Source organism: Planococcus citri, chromosome 3 (assembly GCF_950023065.1).
Source record: "Planococcus citri chromosome 3, ihPlaCitr1.1, whole genome shotgun sequence".
NCBI lineage: Eukaryota > Metazoa > Arthropoda > Insecta > Hemiptera > Pseudococcidae > Planococcus > Planococcus citri.
Window position 1 is genome coordinate 764,330 of NC_088679.1, and position 14,226 is coordinate 778,555.

The 14,226-nt window shown below is 36.6% G+C and overlaps 1 protein-coding gene across 1 annotated transcript in view; it reads right to left on the minus strand.

The window, feature by feature from the left end:
• The window catches only part of LOC135839609 (somatostatin receptor type 2-like), a 176,477-nt gene extending 163,433 nt beyond the window's left edge, over window positions 1-13,044 (minus strand). The window contains exon 1 of the mRNA XM_065355707.1: window positions 12,466-13,044. The gene's annotated coding sequence lies outside the window, so the exon portion shown is untranslated. The remainder of the gene's footprint in view (window positions 1-12,465) is intronic.
• Between the last annotated feature and the right edge of the window lie 1,182 nt (window positions 13,045-14,226).

Sequence of the window (14,226 nt, forward strand, 5' to 3'; positions counted from 1 at the left end):
TCTTGTCTAGAAAAAACCTCCCACGGCTCCCAAAATAATTTTGGTTCCTTGTACGAAGCCCCCGAGGGACTTGGAAAAAATGAGTACGCTTTTGATCAGAAATCACGAAGTTTCTGAACATTTTTACAAACTCGAATTTTTTGTTTATTCGTTTTTTCATTTCTTTCAATTTCTAAGGGCTCTGTACAGAAAGACCGGCATGGATTAAGAGACTCCGGAGGATTTTGCTTTATTAGAGGATTTGCTGTTACGATCGATTTTGATAACGAGAGCTCAAACATTTTTCCACCTAAGTATAAAAAAATCCTCCCTTCTTAGAGAGCGAGTGTTTACATCGGTTGAAAAGAATTGCGAGCATTTTTACATCTTTTGAAAAGCCAATCTCAAAAAAATGACGGCCTCATCTTTCGAACAGGGGACATTGAAAAGAACTGTTACGAAGTTGAATGAATTGAAAAGGAAAATTTTTCATCGTCGAGTGCAAAATCTAGCTTTACAAATTACAACTGCGAGTTGAAATTTTTCAGCGCTTTGTTTTTTCAATAACGTGTTTACTTTAGATGCCAGTTAAACAAGCAACTAATGGGTTTTACTTGCGCCTTTGCCTTAAATGCGTGTAGATTATAGAAATATTGCGGTTATTAAAATAAAGTGGAAAAGAACGGCGGCGGAGCCAAGATTTTCTGTACGAGAGAAGAGGGGTAAAAGAAAAATTTTGGCAAGAGTTGCGGTATTTTTCGCAAACTTGTCCAAAATATAGCTCTACTGTTTTCACAAAAAGTATAAGGTACCTATACCTACCTACCTAATGTTTAATTGATGTCCAGGCGAAGCGAGCGAGCGAGGGTGCAATGTTTTCAAATAATCATTTCTGAAAAACGAAAAATGTTCATTTTTTACGGTACCTATTGCACGGTACAGTTAAGATGGCTATTGGCTAATGAGCGGAGGGGGTGGGGGTGGGGGTGATTACAGCAGTTCAGTACCTGCTACTATTCTGTTTTGTTGCATTTTTTGGGGAAATGGAAAAAAGAAAGCAGATAGGTAGAGGTACGGTAGGTGTGTACGAATGTAACGATATTCATGCTGTAGCAGGGTGGTGGGCTACAAACTGTGGGGCGAACAAAACGCACCTACAAAATGCAGATGGATACCTACTTATTCGAGTAGAGCTTAAATTAAAGCCGAGTCGAAAAGCTGATTTTACTGGTGTACCAGGCCGCTCTTGCCAACGCAACGGTTGGTTTATTATACCATACCTAGACCTACCTACATTTAACTTAGGACGGAAGGGCGAATGCTTCTTCAGTCACCATGGCTCACCATCACCATCACCATCACCATCACCACGTCCGCGTCCGCGTCCGCGTCCGCGTCCGCGTCCGCGTCCGTCTTTAAGCCGTAGCCGTATCGCGAATAATGGTTTAAAATTCTAAGCCGGCGTGACGTAAAAGTTGGCGAAAATTACCAACATCAACGTTCGTTAAAATTTGTCTCAAGTTTTGTAAGTATACGAGTACGGAGTACAGTACAGCGTTCGTCATTCACTCACTTCGTAGCCATTCAACGTAATATGTTAAGTAGGCTACCTTGTACCTACCTACCTACCTACCCAGCAGTCTAAGAGTACCTACACCGCACACCGCACACCGCTTACTACGCGGTGCCTTCATCTTTGTTTTCGTTAGTTTTTCATTTTATATTTTAGCTATATAGCGATACGCGGCGCCGCTCAAAAATTTCATTTCTAAAAAGCTTTCCGGTTGTTCCTTCACCTCAGCTCATGTGTCGTCACTGACATAATCGTAATGCGTATGGATTGGAGGTGCAAACAGGCAACTTGATGAGTATTGAGTACCTACTACGTACCGCCTAGCTAGCTTAATAGGGGGGGGGGTCTATGTTACAGAAATCAATATTCATCGTAATTTATCCGTATGGATATATCGTACTTAGGAGGTAACATAAATTATACCATACTGTATAGGTACAATTTTAAACAATAGATACCATACGATTTTAAAAAGATTGCTCGATAAGTCGGTCTCAGTAAGTACAAATAGATAAGCGTTCAATTCAAATGGGTATAGGTAGGTATTACTAGGAAATTCGAATGCGCTCGTAATAAAGTTTTCAATACTCGTAGATAGTAAGTGACAGGTTTAGAGCAGACGACCACGATGGGTGTTCAATATTCAACAAAAATATCCGAGAACACTTTGTGCCCACATAAGCTGCTGAAAAAAAATTATCAAGTTTGGTAACTCATTTATAATGATTATACACATAGATAAGCGTCAAAGCGTCAAATGAAAAATAAACAGTTGGAATGTGAAAGCTGAATTTGTTAATATTCAGTTTCAGTTAGGTAAGTATAAGCACTATAAGCAGAGGCTCAAATCGATACGACTGACGATTCGGTATATGTGAAAGGATAACGTCGTCGTGGCTTAGGAGGACGATTAAATTCGCTAAACTAATTCAAATATTATTGGTTGCGGTGTGTATGTAGTAACCAATTTCAAGTTCCAACTCATTTACCTACCTCAGGTTATCATGTAAGTCAGTGTGCTTCTTTCTACTTAGGTACAATTAGGTAATTACCTACCTACCTACTCGTACTTTTTGTTTTCAGTTCGCGATTACAATTGTCATAATGCTCGGAAGGAGCAGAACGAGAAAGAGGAGAGGGATGACAGGGATACTTACTTATAGATACGAGTATAATATGAAGTAAAATACTCGTACTACGTAGGCTAAGAGGCGGTCGTTGGAGAATTTTTTTTTCATCGATGAAGAAAAGTTGTAAAAGTAAAGTTTATTTTGAAGGCATTATCTATACTCAGCCTAGCATGTAAAATGGTAGGAAATTTAAAAAAATTTTGTCGTTTCGAAATTAAAATGCTCGAGCGTTTGGATACGGAACCGTTGATAATGTGAATACGAATGAAGCGTGAAACAAGAATAAAAGAAATATATAAGTATAAAAGAAAATGAAAAAAATAGAAAGAAATAAAAATTGAAACACTGCGCGATAAAAAGCTTATCTCGAGAAGAGCGAAACGAAATGGTTGTATTTTTCAATCAAAAGCGTTTTCTTCCGCAGGCACTTCCAGTCTTAAAACCAATACCCAATACCACCACCACCGGTCCAGACCAAAAAACAAATTTCTTCCTAACATCCGACTGATCCAACCAAAAGTAACCTCGTTAACTTACTTAGGCTATGTCCTACCCGCACAACAATTGTCAACGTCAACATTTACATTGACTACATTGATTTCCAACATAATGATGGAAAAGTGATCAATTAATTATTTAGTAGGTAGTTATCTTCTGTCAGTACAAAAGCCAGGTAGGGGAAAGTCCCCTAAAAGTGCGCAGTCTCCTAATAGTGCGCAGCGCCATATCTCGCGATTGGCACCACTGAAAAATTTGTGCGGTAGCTCATTTGAAAGAGCGTGTCGTGACGATTATTTTGATGTATCATACAAGCCATTTGGCTGAATTTTACGCGTGCAAAGTCAAAAAATGTGAATTTTCAATTTCTGATGTAATTTTTTTTTTTTGAAAAGTTAACAATTTGTATTGCTCTTGTTGAATTGCAAAAATTTATGAGATAACTTATACTATATCATTTTGTAGGGAATTTTATCCTCTTTAATATTGTTGTAAAAGTTTGAAAATTCATCCTTTCGTTTTCTTGAAAATAATTTTTAAAGAAATAGAGGATATTTTTGAACCATGGATTCCCAATAGTGCGCATCCTAGAAAATCTGTAAATACGCTTGTGTTTTTCACTACCTGACTTTTGTTTTGATAGAATGGAGTGTTAAATACCTGTAAAAGGCTAAAGGGTGTTAGTTTTCAGTGAAGAAACATTCCTAAGAGTGAAAGAATACTTGAACAATGAGCATTCTTTGCAGAAATAAGCTCACACATAACCCCTACTCATAGTAAAACATATTTTCGCAATTTTTGTGAAGTACTCATGTTTTTTATATCTGTTCTCAGTGTTCTCGTGATAATGAAACGTATTATTGCGATTTTTGTCAAAAATTAATTTTTTTGAAGTAAATTTACACATCGCGCACTATTAGGAACCCTACTGCGCACTTTGAAGGAGCCCATGGCTCCTAATAGTGCGCATTTGACATTTTTTACTCAAGGTAGGATTTCTCAGTCAGTTATCAATGAAAAATTTTGAAACTCTGGAATTATGTAGCTGAATGATACAGCTACAACATATCAAAAAATCACGATCCTAGGTAACTTTGCGGCGGAATGACAGCGATTTTGGTACTAAGTGCGCACTATTGGGAGACTTTCCCCTAAATGAAAAGTTTCAAAATTTTCTCATTATTTCTGATAGGTACCTCGACATACCATCTCGACATGTAGGTAGATGTAAAATTTGATGCTCAAAATGTACATCTACAACTATGTTAACCAATTTTTCAGAATTAAAATTTCTGTTTTAGTGTTTGAAAGTTTAGTAAACATTCAAAAATATGATCTTGTTCAATGAGGAAAACAAATTTTTTAGGGCATTGATGAAATTATTCACTTTTCCACAGTTTGGAGTTGTAGATGATATGATGTTGATATTGGGGATGTATTTGTTGATGTTCAATTTCACATCAACATGAAAATGGATTAGTTTAGTACTCTTAGATAAAGTATTGCACCATCTTTGATATAAGGATTTCTGTTCAACTTTTTGATTATACGGACTTTTTGTCTGTACTTCTTCGGAAGTGGACTTTGTATTGATGCTGTTTTCAACAGGAGCAATAGCCACATCAGAGGAAATCATTTTTGGAAAAAAAATGTAAAATTTTTTAATTCAAATTTTATAACTTTAAGAAGCAGGAGGTCGACATAAATTTTGATGTGAATGTCGATCCATTCACATCCGTCACTTTAGGATGCCCCATGTTGATGTGAATTTTGACCCTGAGCTGAGCCAATTGTCGACACGAATGCAGATCAACATCAGTCGACAATTACGTCAACAATTAGCTCGACACAGGGTCCAAATTCACATTGACATGTGGTATCCAAAAGTGACGGATGTGGATGGATCGACATTCACATCAAAATTAGCATGGTCATTGTTGTACGGTATTAGGGTGGTTCAAAGAACAATAGAAAAAACTTTATGTTTTAATTTTTTGAGCTTACCCCCTAGAAGTGTTCCATTTGGTTAGAAAACACTTCACAAAAATATCAGGGCAAAAAATAATATTTAGAGGTAGCGCACAAAAGTTGATGGTTGAGAAGGTATGAACGCGTTGAGCAAAAACTTTCCACAGTTGCGCACCAGGGAATGCAGCGTTGCATTCCCTTGTTGGATCGAAGTAGTATTACACAACATTATCCCCTCTACAATGCATGATAAGTAAGGCTAGTCCTTTGTGGTTTTTTTTTAGATATTAATGAAGATTCAATGACAATATTTCAAATCCGAAGCTCATTAAAGGAGGAAATACAAAAGATTTCAAAAGTAAAGAAAAAAGTTTGAATTTAAGGTTGTATTACTACCTATTCTATTCTACTTGGTAATCAAAGGGAAAAAATGTACATATAGGATAAATTCACGTTAAAATATGAATATTTTATAAGATTCAGCACTTCAAGTTGATGTTTTATTGACTATTATTAATTTTAAAGCTGTTACTTTATAAAAATGGAATTTTTCAATTTCTAAATTCCAAATTCAGGTCCAAATGAATTCTACAGCCAAAAAATCATAATCAATACTTTGAAATGGTTGTTTTAAAAATCCAAGAAAAAATAGTATCACTTAATAAGTTGTGGTGGGGATGCATGCCGCTCTCAGTATAGTTGCGCCGAATCAACCCCGTCAAGCTTCGTTGCGTTTCCCGCGGCGCCGTTGTGGGAAGTACTGTGCTTGCGCGCCCTTGTTGCTCTCAACATTCAACGCTTGTGCGCGACCTCTAAATGTTAATATTTTTCAACAAAAATTTTGTGGTGTCTTTTTCTCATCAAAAGGAACAAAATTAGGGGGTAAGACCTTGAGATTTCAGAAAAAATGTTACATGAACCACCCTAATGTCCTATTCTACGAAGAAATGAAAGGGTGTTACTCGCCTAGATAGAAGAATTTCTTGCACAGCATTGTTGCCAACCTCACAAGGCTTAATATCAGCGATGAGTTATTATCACGATTTTTTCAAAAATTCCCCCTCTTTGAGGGACCTTTTCTCTCCTCCAGAGGCACCTCCGGGCCAACATTTTTTCCAAGTGACTAGGAATTCAAAATGAAGGTGTCCGCCGAATTTGGTAAAAATACTTCAAATGTTTTTTTCGCCATCCACTCTAATGTACATGAACCTATTGTATGTACATACATACATACATGCGTAACCTAAAGCCGCTCTGTTCGTGCCTTAAGTAAGTACATATATGTATTCGCGTACAACAAGCTGGAAAACTTAAAGCGCTTTGATTAATTGAGAAATTTCGGCGACTCATTGCGATACGCAACACGACACGCAATGTTCAACAGCAACAGATGATAAATGTCTTACACATAATATACATACATATAGTTACCTAATACCTACCCACATCTATTCTATTCCATATATACGAGTATACGAGTAGGTATACTACACATGTAGGGTAGGGTACCTCTACCAGTCTACCTATATCGAATGATTATGGATTCTTATATTGTATACAATAAGTATACTCGTACCATACGTCGTGGCTGTTAGGGGGGAGAATAAATTGGAGAACTGTATAGAGCTGGTACCATACCTCATCTGCTGCGTGTAGTGTAGGTAGTTGTACATTTTAGACACATCTACGAACTTATCGTCGAGAAAAGTTGAAGAGCTACACAATTTGTAGTCTGATCAAGTAAAGTAACCCGAGTAACACCCCCTCCCTCCATCCCTCCCTCCCCCCCAATGGTTTGGAAGTCGTAAGTGAAACCGTAACAACGTTTCGTAGAGCTGGCACAGATATGCAATTGGACCATAATTTGACATACCTACCTACTAGGTATTAGAGTCATTAAACAAATTTTTCACTTTCCTTTTGTTGGAGCATATTAAGTACCTACGTAGATTTGGGTGGAATTGCGAGTAGATAGGTAGAGGTACATATATTAGGTACACGTGTCAGGTGAATGTTACCGCAATGTAATCTGTTGGAAACAAGAGACTGGTAGGTAAGTTTGAAAACATTTTAAAAGCTATTGCAATGGAAATAGGTATGCACTATACAGTGTAAAGTAAAAGCAAAAATAACGTACCTAATCTACGAGTATGTGCAATGCGTTTATTAATATTTCATGTCTAGGTATACTCGTACTCGTACCTACTTGACTGACTATACGCGTACCTATTTTATTTAGCATCGTATAAAACTTTTTGATTTTGTATTCATAGAGCGGCGCCACCGTATTATGTGTATAGTTGCGATACGTAAACCAAACGAAACGAAACGAAAACGTACCTATTTGAAATGGGTATCGAGGTACTCCTAAGTGCACACGTAGATTGAGTATATCTAGGTATATTGTGTAGACATACCTTTACCTAGTACCGACTCAACCTACTGTACAAATACTTTTAAAAAGAAGGTGCGATACGCATTACAAATGTGCCTAACTAGTAGCTATGTAGCTAGTAACTCTAGCTGTGAAAATGCGTAAGTTGCTGCGTAAGTGCGTACCATGCTCATTACTCAAGTATGGAGGACGATGCTTCGCTTATATTTGCAAGATTTTTGCGAGCTTGCATTATTAAACAAACTCTACATACGTAATTCGAACATATAAAAAATCACAACAACTAATACTCGTAGGTAGTAGGTACCTATATACGCGAGATGCGAGAATATAAATTATAACCGACGTTTACAACTAGGCAAAGCTGTCTCTGCCTGCCTGTGGGGTGTGTGTTACAAGTTTTAGCCAATTTCCATACGCTATCGCTATAGAGAACGAAGGTAGGTAGGTACCTCACTCGTGCTTTTGCTACCACAACGGAACGCCACACTGCGCTGGAATGGTAGGTTAGGTACTACGAGTAGGTATGGTACTCATTTCAATTTAAAAAGGACTTTATTTCTTTCTACGTGAAAAGCGAGTTAATCTACTTTTTCAATTTTACTCGATTCGCGACGTCGAGTCGCCTTTTTTCCATTCATAATGTACCTACTATGTAAAAAAAAAAAAACACACAAAAACAAACAACAACAAAAAACGTACCTAACGCACACACGCGCAAACACAAAAACCAACAATAATTAATGCATTCCGACATTTCCGGTACATCGCACGAATCTGGGTCCAAGTATTTTTACCTTATTTATACGCGCCTATATTTCACATTTACGCCTATTCATTCGTCTGTCAATTTATATTTAGCCCATGTACCTATACATATAATGTTACGATTAATCAGCGTAATACTCGTAGGTGAAAATAGTTGAATAAATTATCGAATGCAGATTGCGTATTAACGAAATTCATATCAAACGATCGAAAGAGTCAAAATTTCGAAATAAAATTTACAACACATCTTACTATAGGGATATATCGCAACCAACGTCAGTGTACAAAATTTCAGCTTCTAAAATGCATTTTTCGATTATCTACTGCGGTGAATTTTTAAACATCTTTGGTTTCAAAAAGGGTAAGAAACCAAAATTTCACACCAAATTCACTCAGAAAGCTGAAACTCGATATGAAAAATCACATCAACTTGCATAAAAATGGCTGAAAATAGTTTAATTTGAAAAAATGTAGCGGACATTTCAGAAAATTATAACAAAAATCATTAAAAATAACGGAAACTTGGACGAGTAAACATTAAATAATATAAAGTTTATTCAGAATTTGAAATTTAGCCTGAACTCGACATCAAAATTGATGTATGTACCTAATAATTGTTGATAATTAAGAAAAAGTACCTATGTAGTTGGAATACTCGTATCCTTGTAATTGAGTGCGGCTAATGATGCCAAGCATTCTTCAAATTCATTCAAATTCTAACCTTCAAATAATTATTTTGAGAAATATTTACCTACATCGGCTTTTCAAACAAAATTGTATCCAAAAAGTCGGTGACAATGAAAAAAAATTGATTCCCGCCCCCCAAGTACACATACCTATATCTACGTACAGTTTTGAAAGTGAGAGGTGAAAATGTGTTTTTTTTTTAATTTCACTTGCAGATTAAGATGTAAGGTTGGTATTTTCTGAAATGTAGATACCTATTTTTAGTAGCGAGGGCAACCTATGAAATATGAAATCATTTTTTTCAATTTTTTTTTCAAAATAATTTTTTGCTGACTTGTAAGATTTTGAAATTTTTTAAGTGACCATTTGTGATGAAGTTTGAGGGATACAATCGTCATTTTTTCACAGAATTCGCAAGATTTATCCTAAAAATATGAAAATTTTGATCACTTTAAAATACTTACATAAAAACACCAAAGATTCCACCGCGTCCAAGCGCGTATATTTTTCTACATCAGAATGAGACGAAATACGACAGAGCTCCAGGAGTTGGTTGAACGCGAATGTACCTATACGAGTAATTTTGAAGAAATTTAGTGTAGGTAGGTAGCTAAGTGTAATAAATTACTTACGAGCTATTGTGGTACCTAGCAAGTTTTTTGGATCAAAGGATATTCGAGTGAAAAGCGAGCTAAGTTGATTTTTTAACGAGTTTTATTAGTTTCATTAAAGTTTCGAAATTTCAAAAGTTTGTAAGTCTAACTCTATTATAATTTAATGAATTTAAAACTTGCGTTCGATGGTTTATTATGTACAAGTTATTTTGAAATTCGAGTCCAGCTGAAAGTTCTTATGTATGTACCTATTTTTTTTTATGAACATCGAACACCCAGTTATGTTTAGAGCACCGTGGGGTCAACGCTGGCTGGAGAAAGCCCGGGGAATAATTTTGTCAACATTTCAAAAATCAAGCAGGCCTCTTGCAAATGTCTCGTTCATGCCTAAACATTCCTCTAAGCACTCAAATTACTCCGGGTAAATTCAGACATGCAAAATTTTTTCTCATCCTGGTTGACCTTTTAGGCCGAATTTTACTTGAAAATTCGACCATCTCAACTGAAACCTTAATGTAGATCTTCCAAAATGGGTTGGTCGCGTTCTCGAAACGTTTTAAAGAATTTGGCGGATTTTTGAATTTTTCTCTTCTCGTAAAAACCAATAAGCTTAAAATATAAATTCGAACCGGCATGCAGAAATTTGTACAAATACTTAGTAATTCGAATTTGTGGTTTGGTAGTGGTACCGAATTCAATTTAGGCTCTTTTTATGGAGATTTTTTCATTACCTACTGAATACCCTAAAATTCACCAGGAGCTTCGGAATGACTCGAAACCGTTTCTTAAATTGTGGCCAAAAGATGTACCTGCCTGATTTTTTACCTTTAGAGCCGATGGCAAAAAAAATCGGAGGATTTCCACCAAATTCAGCCAAGACCTTCATTTTGAACTGAAAATCGATAAGAAAAAATTTCAGCTCCGGAGGTGTTCCTATAGGGAAGATAATAATTGTGCCCTATAAAAGAGTGAGCATTTTTTGAAAAATCGTGAATTTTTTACTTTGCTTCTAGCCAATCTGTAGTTTCAAAAGAAGATAGAATGTGAAACTCACGTAGAACTAGGATATCGACGACTCGCCGTCAAAATCAAAACCACCTTTAGGGTTCTCGCGGTTAAAAATTTACGAGTCGCTTATTTTTGGCGAAATTCGGGTTTCAAAAATATTTTCTTTTCAAATATTTCGCAAGTTGTAACATCAAAAAATATATTTTTGGAACTGGCAATGTGGGAAACTATATTGAAATTCAGTAGTTCCAATTTTTTGGTTACTGTTAAAAATTTTTTAAAAATTATAAAATTTTTTCGATTCTTTGAAATTTACACCACTGAATACGAAATAGTAGGTAACTTTTTCAGTTTCATTAAGACGTTTTTTGATGCTTTGGTGCCTATACTATGATCATTGCGAAATGCCAATTCGAGTGAAAAATATTTTCAAAACATTTTAACCTAAAACTAGCGATTTGAAGCAAGAACTCGATAGAACCGTAAAAGTGCACGTCTTGGGTTTTGATGGCGATGACCTATAGGTCAACACAGATTTTCAAATATATGTTGGTGTAGGGTACTATCCTAAAATAGAAAAAATTACGATTTTTTTTAATGCCTCCTCTTTGAGGACGCATATCTCCCCTCCAGAGGCACCTCTAACGCTGAAAAAATTTAAGTGACTTTCAACCAATGTAAAGGGTCTTTACCTATATCTACAATTTGGTTAAAATATTTCGAAATATTTTTTTTTCGTAATCCACCCAGCATATTAAAACATAGGTAAAATGATTGTGCATTTTACATTTGCGATGTGACACACAATTCAGTCATTTTACGTGCATTACACAGGTATCGAACGTACATATATGTACCCATTGTACAAATAGTTATAGTACCTAGACCTACATACGAATAGATGTGCACCATACGAGTATAATAAGAGCCGATGTAGACACCAGGTAGTAAATAGTGGTTCTATATTTCAGGCCGTCATGTACGTATATGTACTCGTACAATAGGTATACGATGTAAATATGTATTTGTATGACGAACCTGTACAGTGTACATCGTATTCAGGTGGTATGGTTATGGTTCTACTTGTAGGTACCTATGGATTTACTGGCAACTGGTATTTGTAAAATCCTAGTAGCGGACGGTGAACTTGGACGCAAACGTCAATAACGTTAAAAGGCTAAAGAATTCGAACAAGTTATTTCATTAATCACGTAACGCCATTACCGTCAATTTACGTAAACTCTAAGCACAGATATCAGATATCCGCAATTGTTCATACGGCTCCACTCCTCGCTCCTCGCTTCTCGCTCTTCTCGTTAATTCGTGCGTAAGCATAATGCATCTAGCCGGTAACCGGTAGCCGCTAGTGGTTTGACTATAATACTTTACCTTGCCTTACTCTACGTAAACTGACACGTACCTATTTCTACCTCCATTCTATGCAGAGTAATTTACTCCGTTTAGCTATTATGTACATTTATTTTCACTCAACTCCCAGACAAACAGATGTTCACTATGTTGATTGCGAAATGTCCATCGTTGCACATCGACTGTATTTGTATTATTTTCAAAATCTCGTTATACTTATTCGACCTTTCCCCTTTTACGTAAATTCCACGTTTCAAAACGACGACAACTAATTATAAAGCAAAAAAGGGAAAAAAAACAGATAAAAAGTTGAAGCGATTAATAATCTTGTAGCGGATTTTTGAGGAATTCTCTTTTTGCGGCACAGGTTTGTAATTAATGACCCGCGTACTCGAATATTCGCAGTCAAAATTAATACGGAAGAAAAATGAAAAAAATGAAAAAAATTTCCAACGATAGATGACTAAAAATACGCACCTGTTTCGTCGACGCGGGAGTAACTTATGCAACTTATTTCACGCATCAACGATCACTTTTGGATATCTGCCTGGAAATTGAAGCGATCGGCGACGCCGAGAGAACAGCAATACTCCAAGAATACGATGCCAACATTCGAATGAACTGTTCGAACAAGAAAATCTGCATTTCGTAGGTACATACGACGAGTAGGTAATAACGAATCGAGTTAAAAATTCGCCTCGAAATTTGACGCGAGAGAAACAGGTATTTTCATCGTTGATCGTTCGTGTTCGATTAAGTAAGTATTGTGTATTGCGAAAGCGTTGAAAAATAAAATGATGAAAAATGTCGACGAAATGAAAAAGTAGGTAATTTTAAATTTGAAATTTTTACAGCGAAGTTGAGAAATAGGACGAAAAAAATGTCTAAAAACTACGATAACGTTCGGTTCTAGAGGGAAAAAAACGACCGGCTACGTACGAAATTTACGAAAGTCGTGGTTTACTCGCGAGTCGAAAGTTGTGAGAATCACACGTTAGACCGAGTGAAAGCTTTCGCGTGAACTGATATCGTTCCAGCCGAAATGATGCCTTATCATTTTAGTTCACTGTACTCGCGACATCGCTCTTACTCGTAAGTCGTAGTTAAACGAGGTGGCGTCAGGTAGCAGTAGCGGAGTAGCGCAGATACCTACTCGACACTCGTATTTGCGCTGACGCTTGTAGATACGAGTATTAACTTCATCGCGGCTACGAAGCAGACGAAGCTACGATAACGAGTAGGTGGTCCACATCCTAGGTATATTTCGAGTTTTCTCAATGAAACCAATACCACCTAAATATGTACAAATAAAATACACGTATCGAGTAGCATATTGCGTTCAATTTTCGGTTCCGGCAGACGCGACGACATCATTTTTTTACTCCAGAATATGATTTCTCAACCATAGAATGATACCTATACCGCAGGAAACCCTTTTCTTTCAAACCGTCTACTGAAGTTGTTTTCATGACAGATTGGTACTCGTACACATCACCGCACAAATTCGTCATCGTAATTGTAACACCAATTTTCTCGATTTCGATTATACGAGTAGGTACCTATAAAATCTCCTCGAAGGCCGACAACACGTATTCCCTCAATCCGATTTCATGGCCTCGTTCCAAGTGAATATTGTGACAAAAATTGCAAACATTTCAACTTCTCTTAACTGACTAGCATTTTTGCGAAATTTCATTTCAAAACTACTCGTACGTATAAACGAAGCTCGCGATCGAATGCAGCCTTTTTCGAGCCTATATTCGTTAACATGCCAAGAAAGAATACGTAGGTAGGTATAGGTACACCACCACATTGGACTCTTTTAGTGAGAAATAATTCTGATAGGTACAGCCGAATGAAATTCTCGAAAAAAGATTTCGGATACTGGTTCTGCTCGAATTGATTCGCTGCTGAAACTTTACAAGTGAGAATCGAAAAGAAAAAATAAGTGAGCAGTTTTGCGAATGGAGTGCAATACCTACACGTAGATAATATACTATGTATGTACACCTATTTTTGAAGCGAGATAGGTACCTACATAATGTCCACCTACTCGGAACATATTCGCATTCGCTATGCAATCAAAACGGAGGCGAAAAAGTAACGTGGCAGTTGGCAGTTATTGCCTGTAAACTGTACTGGCAAATTTTCCACGACTTTGATGAAAATCGCGTACAAGTAATGGAGAACGAGTCAAATATCAACGTGTTCTTGGGACTAAATTTTCTAAAAAAAAAA